This window comes from Chelonia mydas, chromosome 1, assembly GCF_015237465.2.
Source record: "Chelonia mydas isolate rCheMyd1 chromosome 1, rCheMyd1.pri.v2, whole genome shotgun sequence".
Classification (NCBI taxonomy): domain Eukaryota; kingdom Metazoa; phylum Chordata; order Testudines; family Cheloniidae; genus Chelonia; species Chelonia mydas.
The window spans coordinates 47199251-47208560 of NC_057849.1; positions in this window are offsets into that span (position 1 = coordinate 47199251).

Genomic DNA, 9310 nt, shown 5'->3' on the forward strand with positions numbered 1-9310 from the left:
TCTGTTTGCAAAGGCCTACACTTTAAGAATTTAGGTGTATTTTTTACCACTTAACTAGTTATGAAAGAAAGAAAGAATCACAGTTTGCCTGTTTATAGGGCCTTTTCTCACTGTGACCATCTGAGGCCCTGTTCTTAAGCTAAGGCCTTTGGCTAAGCAGTGGGAGCAGCCATAAGCTGGGAAGCGAACGGTCACATCTTTACATTCCAAACTAGTCATATTGAAATAAGGCAATCTGGGGCTGTTACGAAGGTGATCCGATCTATCACCTCCAGAAAAAGGGAAGAGCCTAGAACAGGGGCAGGCAAACCTTTTGGCCTGAGGGCCGCATCGGGTGTCTGAATTGTATGGAGGGTCGGTTAGGGAAGGCTGTGTCTCCCCAAACAGCCAGGCATAGCCCTGCCCCTACCCCCTATCCTACCCCCCACTTCTCAGCCCCCGGTGGCCCCCCTGGGACTCACAGATATTTAGGTCAGAAGGGACCATTATGATCATCTAGTCTGACCTCCTGCACAATGCAGGCCACAGAATTTCACCCACCACTCCTGCAAAAAACCTCACACCTATATCTGAGCTATTGAAGTCCTCAAATCGTGGTTTAAAGACTTCAAGGAGCAGAGAATCCTCCAGCAAGTGCCCCATGCTACAGAGGAAGGCGAAAAACCTCCAGGGCCTCTTCCAATCTGCCCTGGAGGAAAATTCCTTCCCGACCCCAAATATGGCGATCAGCTAAACCCTGAGCATATGGGCAAGATTCATCAGCCAGATACTACAGAAAATTCTTTCCTGGGTAACTCAGATCCCACCCCATCTAATATCCCATCACAGGCCATTGGGCCTATTAACCATGAATAGTTAATTACCAAAACGATGTTATCCCATCATACCATCTCCATAAACTTATCAACTCCTGCCCCATCCAATCCCCCCTGTTCCCTGATGGCCCCCTGGGGACCCATGCACCCCCCCCCCTCGCTCTCAGTCCCCTGACCATGCCCGGACCCCCTGCCCCTGACTGCCCCCTGGGACTCCTGCCCCCTCCAACAACCCCTTCTCCCTGACCGACCCTGGACCCCTCGCCTCCAACTGCCCTCCACCACCCCATTCAACCCCTCCTCTCCTTCCTGACTGCCCCCCAGGCTCCCTGCCCCCATTCAACCCCCGCCCTCTGACCGCCCCGACCCCTATCTACGCCACTGACCACCCCCCGAACTCCCCTGCCCTCTATCCAACCCTGCTCCCTGCCCCCTTACCACACTGCCTGGAGCACCAGTGGTGGGCAGCGCGGCTGCACCAGGACAAGCAGCCACACTGCGCACCACAGAGCACCGGGTCAAGCCAGGCTGTGCAGCCCCGCCACGCAGAGCATTGCACCACGCAGTGGCATAGCTGCAGGGGAGGGGGGACAGACAGCCCCCCAGGCCAGGAGCTCAGGGGCTGGGCAGGACGGTCTCACGGGCCACATGTGGCCCGCGGGCTGTAGTTTGCCCACCTCTGGCCTAGAAGATGTAAAAGGACATTTAGTTTGATAGTTTTCTGTTTGATAAGAACTCACTTATTAATAGACACAGCTGGGAAACCCTTATGTCTTTATAGTTGTAGTTGTAAAATTCTCACTTCTGTATTTTGTCATTATAGTTCCCACTTTGTTATTGTTTATTTTCATAATTTCTGTCTGGTTTTGTGATTGGTTTTGTTTGCTGTATAATTAATTTTGCTGGGTGCAAACTAATTAAGGTGGTGGGATATAATTGGTTAGATAATCATGTTACAATATGTTCGGATTGGTTAGTTAAATTTCAGTAAAATAATTGGTTAATGTATAGCTAAGCGGAACTCAAGTTTTACTATATAGTCTTCAGTCAATCACAAAGTAATGGGGGTGGGGAAATTGGAATCATGTTTTGCTAAGGGGAGGGGAATGGGAACAGGGACAGGGACAGGGACAGGCACAGGCAAGGCTCTGTGGTGTCAGCTGGGAAGGGGGACATTAAGAAAGAAAATTGAAATTATTGCTTGCTGGAAGTTCACCCTCCCCAAACATTGAATTGTTTGCACCTTTGGACTTCGGGTATTGTTGCTTTCTGTTCATGCGAGAAGGACCAGGGAAGTAAGCGGGTGAAGAAATAAGCCCCTTAACATCTTGGTGCCATGATTCAGCTGCATCCCATCGGATAGGTGAGTGGCAGCCTCTAAGCCCCCCTCCCCAGCAGTCCGCACAGCTGCTTGGAGGGGGTATAGCGAACTCTCGTGGTGGTAGTTGCGGGTTCTGGCAAGCCAGGGTAAAGGATTTTTTGGATAAATGGATAAGGAAGAACCAGGGCCCATACCAGGTGCAGGGGTCAACCTGGGATGAGATTAAAAAGGAAATGGAGGCAGTGTTAGGGGACCCAGAGGGATGGGGGGTGGCTGAGGAGCCCACCCTCCTTTGGTATATGGGTAGTGGAAGAAGGTCCCTGCCCACTGGGACTGAATGCCTTCCAGGGAAAGGAGGCACTTCAGTCCACTTATGAGAGGTTTGAAGTATGGGCAGTATTATGGGGAAACTGCCAGTAATCTTTCAAGTTTGGTGCTGCTTCAGCAAGGGCTGCTGAAGGAGTGTAAATTAGTTAGGGGTGATTTGGCACAACAGAATATAGAGTCAAAAGCAGAGTTAACAGACTACTTTTAGAGACCGGAGCTGGGACTTGGTCCTAGGGGAGGCGGGGAGGAAGGTTTCAAAGTGAAAATGGCAGGGTTTGCAGGAGCCAGTAACAACCCGCACTCTTCTCTCAGAGCCAGGATGAAAATCTGGGGCCTTGGGGTCAGGGTTCCCAACTGTTTCAACCCAGAGAGCCTACTTTTGGTTCAGAACTAACTATATCCTTTTCTTCTTTTCTTTTTCTCAGTTTACTTAATTTGCTGCAGGTAGCCTGTATGTTAAACTGACCTAACAGGCTTAATTGGTTTCTTTCTACCTCTTCCCCCTCCGCTCCCCCTGCCTTTCCACACTTTTGTTTTTCTGAAGTTTTAATGGAGGGTACTTTGGATACTTATGTGAAATGTTATAGTTATTTTGGGCAAAGTATGATGGAGATCTTCCGTATTCCACTGGAAGTTTTTGGAGTAAAAGATCCATGGGCAACCATGAAGACAAATGTTTTACTGCCTTTTTGAAGAGTCTCAAGGTAAAGACAGCACAGGTTAAGACAGCTGTGTGGCAATAATTGTACTTGGTGGCTAAGTTGTTACAGACAAACTGCACTCCCTTAAAGAACTAAATGTAGGAGTAAGTGAAAAGTTACAAATAGCTTTTGCAGAAATTAATAATACAGAGTTTGGAGGAAAGTAAACATTTGGAAGTTACGGAAATGGTAAAAGGTAACAGTTGTGGTGTTACAAAAAGGAAGCTTTTGGTTTAATAATAAAACCCAGTTATATAAATGTAACTGTATGTGCAACTCTATGCAGTTACATTGGATGGAAGCTTGATAATTAAATTATGCAAGGGGGTCAGGTAGAGTGGCTACTACCACCACTATGTTTTTGTCCCCAGAAGCCTTTACAGCTATTCTGAGGGAAAATGGGCCCTTTTCCCACAGAAATGGTGTATAAGGGGCTGCTGCTGGCAGCAGGTGGAGAAATAATCGGATCAAAATTATTTAACTGTTGGGTAATGTAATCAAAATCACTAAAGGAATGTAAGGGGTTTCTATTGGAACTTAACTTGGCTGCCCCTGCCTCTCTCTGGTTGTACGAGATGGGAGTGTAATAGGGGTACAGGTGTGTAAAAGTAATCGCAGTGCAAGGGATGTTAGGCAAAAGAAAATTGTGTGCGCGCTCACGGGAAAAAGAAAAGGAAAAGGGGAGCAATGAGGGGAACACTGAGCCTTGGGGTGCCTTTGGGGGATCGGACTGTTGCTTTGGTGGGGGTGCATGAAAACTCTGTGGGCATGGGGGAGGCAGCTACACCTTGTGTAAAATTAATATGACTAGTTTGGAATGTGAGGATGTGACCGTACGCTTCTCAGCTTATGGCTGCTCTCACTGCTTAGCCAAAGGCCTTAGCTTAAGAACAGGGCCTCAGACTATCACAGTAAGAAAAGGCCCTATAAACAGGCAGACTGTGATTCTAATTCTTTCTTTTATACCTCTATAACTAGCTAAGTGGTAAGAATACACCTACATTCTTAAAGTATAGGCCTTTGCCCCCTAACACAAGCACTGCAGTGCAATCTCTTTATCCTGAAAGTTGAACTTACAAATGTAGAATTATGTACAAATAAAACTGCATTCAAAAATAAAACTAAAGTTTTTTAGAGCCTGCAAGTCCACTCAGTCCTACTTGTTCAGCCAATCGCTAAGACAAACAAGTTTGTTTACATTTACAGGAGATAAAAATGCTTGGTACCTTACTGCTTGGCTAGTTCCAATAATTGCACTGGGACACTAGTGGCATAAAGTATTCAAGAGTAAGAATATCACAATCAAACCCTCAGTGATTATGTAAACCACACACACTGAATAACAATCATCATTAGCCAGAGCACTGAGATTTGGATACTGTATGGCTACTGAAAAACAATTCTGGGAATATGCAAATCAGAGAGCAGAACCAGAGTGCAAGACACTGTGATTCCACTGAGGGTTACCAAAAGAAACTACACCATCTGCTCAAGAAATTCCCTGAAAAAGCACAAGAGCAAATCCACACAGACACACCCCTAGAACCCGGACCAGGGGTATTCTATCTGCTACCCAAGATCCATAAACCTGGAAATCCTGGACACCCCATCATCTCAGGCATTGGCACCCGGACAGCAGGACTGTCTGGCTATGTAGACTCTCTCCTCAGGCCCTGCTCTACCAGCTCTCCCAGATATCTTCGAGACACCACTGACTTCTTGAGGAAACTACAATCCATTGGTGATCTTCCTGAAAATACCATCCTAGCCACTATGGATGTAGAAGCCCTCTACACCAACATTCCACACAAAGATGGACTACAAGCCATCAGGAACAGTATCCCCGATAATGTCACGGCAAACCTGGTGGCTGAACTTGGTGACTTTGTCCGCACCCATAACTATTTCACATTTGGGGACAATGTATACCTTCAAATCAGCGGCACTGCTATGGGTACCTGCATGGCCCCACAGTGTGCGAACATTTTTATGGCTGACTTAGAACAAGCTTCCTCGGCTCTCGTCCCCTAATGCCCTTACTCTACTTGCACTACATTGATGACATCTTCATCATCTGGACGCATGGAAAAGAAGCCCTTGAAGAATTCCACCATGATTTCAACAATTTCCATCCCACCATCAACCTCAGCCTGGACCAGTCCACACAAGAGATCCACTTCCTGAACACTACAGTGCTAATAAGCAATGGTCACATAAACACCACCCTATATCGGAAACCTACTGACGGCTATTCCTACCTACATGACTCCAGCTTTCATCCAGACCACACCACACAATCCATTGTCTACAGCCAAGCTCTACGATACAACCGCATTTGCTCCAACCCCTCAGACAGAGACAACCACCTACAAGATCTTTATTAAGCATTCTTACAACTACAATACCCACCAGCTGAAGTGAAGAAACAGATTGACAGAGCCAGAAGAGTACCCAGAAGTTACTTAGTACAGGACAGGCCCAACAAAGAAAATAACAGAACTCCACTAGCCATCACCTTCAGCCCCCAACTAAAACCTCTCCAGCGCATCATCAAGGATCTACAACCTATCCTGAAGGATGACCCATCACTCTCACAGATCTTGGGAGACAGGCCGGTCCTTGCTTACAGACAGCCCCCAACCTGAAGCAAATACTCACCAGCAACCACACACCACACAACAAAAACACTAGTCCAGGAACCTATCCTTGCAACAAAGCCTATTGCCAACTGTGTCCACATATCTATTCAGGGGACACCATCATAGGGCCTAATCACATCAGCCACACTATCAGAGGCTCGTTCACCTGCACATCTACCAATGTGATATATGCCATCATGTGCCAGCAATGCCCCTCTGCCATGTACATTGGCCAAACCGGACAGTCTCTAAGTAAAAGAATAAATGGACACAAATTAGACGTCAAGAATTATAACATTCAAAAACCAGTCAGAGAACACTTCAATCTCTCTGGTCACTCGATTACAGACCTAAAAGTCTCAATATTACAACAAAAAAACTTCAGAAACAGACTCCAGCGAGAGACTGATGAATTGGAATTAATTTGCAAACTGGACACCATTAAATTTGGCTTGAATAAAGACTGGGAGTGGATGTGTCATTACACAAAGTAAAACTATTTCCCCATTTTATTTCCCACCCCTACTGTTCCTCACGCATTCTTGTCAACTGCTGGAAGTGACCCAGCTTGATTATCGCTACAAAAGGTTGATTGTTTGTTTTTTTTTCCTCTCCTGCTGGTAATAGCTCACCTTACCTGATCACTCTCGTTACAGTGGGTTTGGTAACACCCATTGTTTCATGTTCTCTGTGTATATAAAATCTCCCTCCTGTATTTTCCACTGCATGCATCCGATGAAGTGAGCTGTAACTCACGAAAGCTTATGCTCAAATAAATTGGTTAGTCTCTAAGGTGCCACAAGTACTCCTTTTCTTTTTGTGGATACGGACTAACATGGCTGCTACTCTGAAACCTGTGATGGAATGATGTCACATATAATTAGTCTGTCACTAAAACAGATCTAAATTAAATGTTATATTGTTTACTGGAGCTGTACTTAAGAAAAAATGCACACAACCAAGGACAAGCCCTCTGCTTCATATTCACAGAGCCACATTATTAAGTGTTAAATTGCACTTGTATTGCTCTGGGCAGTTTTCTGAAAAATGGCATTTCTGATCCCACTGCCTTGGTCATGTAATATTGGTGACATCGGCATTGTTGGAGCCCAATGTAAGAGATCATAAGGTAGGTTCCTTGGTTCTGTATTACTCTTTACCTTAAAGATAATTAAAATGTTTATAAAAATATGCTACTTAAATATTGAAATTATTTAAAAAAAAAAGAACAAGGAGTACTTGTGGCACCTTAGAGACTAACATTTATTTGAGCATAAGCTTTCGTGGGCTAAAACCCACTTTATTGGATGCATGCAGTGGAAAATACAGTAGGACGTTATATATATACCCACACACAGAGAACATAAAAAAATGGGTGTTGCCATACCAATGATAACGAGAGTAATCAGTTAAGGTGAGCTAAAATCAGCAGGAGAAAAAAAAAAACTTTTGTAGTTTTAGCCACGAAACCTTATGCTCAAATAAATTTGTTAGTCTCTAAGGTGCCACAAGTCCTCCTCATTCTTTTTGCTGATACAGACTAACACGGCTACCGAATTGAAATTATTGTAATCTGACAGATTCCCATACCACTTTTATCACAGATTTAACTATACATCAGAAAAGTTGCTGCCAACAGCAGCCCCGTGAATGCCATCTTTGCTTAAACTTTATTTTCATGTGAATTTATTTCATACACTTTCATAAAAGTAGACAGTGTAAAAGTTTTCTATTCAAGAAAGGCTGATTAGCAAGAATATTATTTTTAATTGTACTGCATAGAGTAGTGGGTTATGAAACCGTAACTGGTAGAGAGACACTAAACAGAAGCTGCCTTCTTTTTTTTTCTTGTATAGTATCTCCTTCATACACGGTGGTGATGAAACTAGTATAAGAACCTGAACAGAATACCATTAGTTCCCACATACTGAGCTGCAGGAATGTGAGTAGTAAAGATTGCCAGGATGATAAGCATGAGAATGCAAATGCCTAGAAAATAAGAGCAAAGGATCTTTTAATAGATTCCAAGGCCAGAAGAGCTGTGTTATCTTCTAGTCTGACCTGTATAACACACACAACTTTCCCAAAATAATTCCCACCACATTCTTTTAGAAAAACACCTAGTCTTGCTTTAAAAATTGCTTGTGACAGACAATCCACCAACACCTTTGGTCAACGGTTCCAGTGGTTATTTACCCTCACTATTAAAAAATGTAAACCTTATTTCCAATCTGAATTTGTCTAGCTTCAACTTCTAGCCATTGGATCGTGTTACACCCGGCTCTGCTAGACCAAAGAGCTCAATAGTTGTTCCCCATGTAGGTACTTGTAGACTGTAATCAACTCACCCCTAAGATTGAGCTCCTTGAGTCTGCTTATCACTTTAAGGTAGGTTTTCTAATCCTTTAGTCATTCATACAGCTCTTCTCTAAACCCTCTCCAATTTATCAACATCCTTCTTGAAATGTGGGCACCAGATCTGGTCACTGTTTATAGCAATGGCTACATAAGGGCCAAATACAGAGGTGAAATAACCTCTCTGCTCCTACTTGAGTTTCCTATGTTAACACATCCAAGAATCACATCAGCCTGTTTGTCCACTGAGCCACACTGGGGGCTTATGTTCAGCTGATTATCCACCATGATCCCCAAAATCTCTCTCAGTCATTGCTTCCCAGGATAAAGTTCCCCATCCTATAGGTTTGGCCTATTTTCTCTGTTCCTGGATGTTTTAGCCATACTAAAATTCATATTGTTTACTTAAGACCACCTTACCAAGCAATCCAGACCACTCTGCATCAATGACCTGTCCTCTTCATTATATAGCCCCCCCAATTTTTATCTCATCTGCAAATATCAGTGATGATTTGATATTTTCTTCCAGTCCATTGATAAAATAATGAAATAGGATAGGGCCAAGAACTAATCCCTGTGGGACCCCACTAGAAACACACACACTCAATGATGATTACCTGTTTACAAATACATTGAGACCTATCAGTTAGCCATCTTTTAATCTATTTAATTTGTGCCATGCTGATTTTATAACAGTTTTAATCAAAATGTTGTGCAGTAACAAGTCAAATGTTTATTACATCATTATTGCCTTTATAAACCAAGCATGTAATATAAAAAAAAATCCAATTAGTTTGACAGGATCTATTTTCCATAAACTCATGTTAATTGGCATTAATTATGTAACCCTCCTTGAATTCTTTATTAATCAAGTCCCAAATTAGCCACTCCATTACCTTTCCCAAAATCAAAGTCAGACTAACCGATCTATAATTACCCTGGTAATCCCATTTACCCTTTTTAAAAAATTGGTATATTAGTTTTCTGCCAGTCACCTAGAAATTCGCTATTGATTTATTGAAAATCAACATTAATAGTCCAGTCAGTTCTTCAATCCACTCTTTTAAAACTCTTGGATGCAAGTTATCCAAGAGTGTTATCACATGATATTGTTACACTAATAAAATAATACCAATAGGATCTTATAAGAGG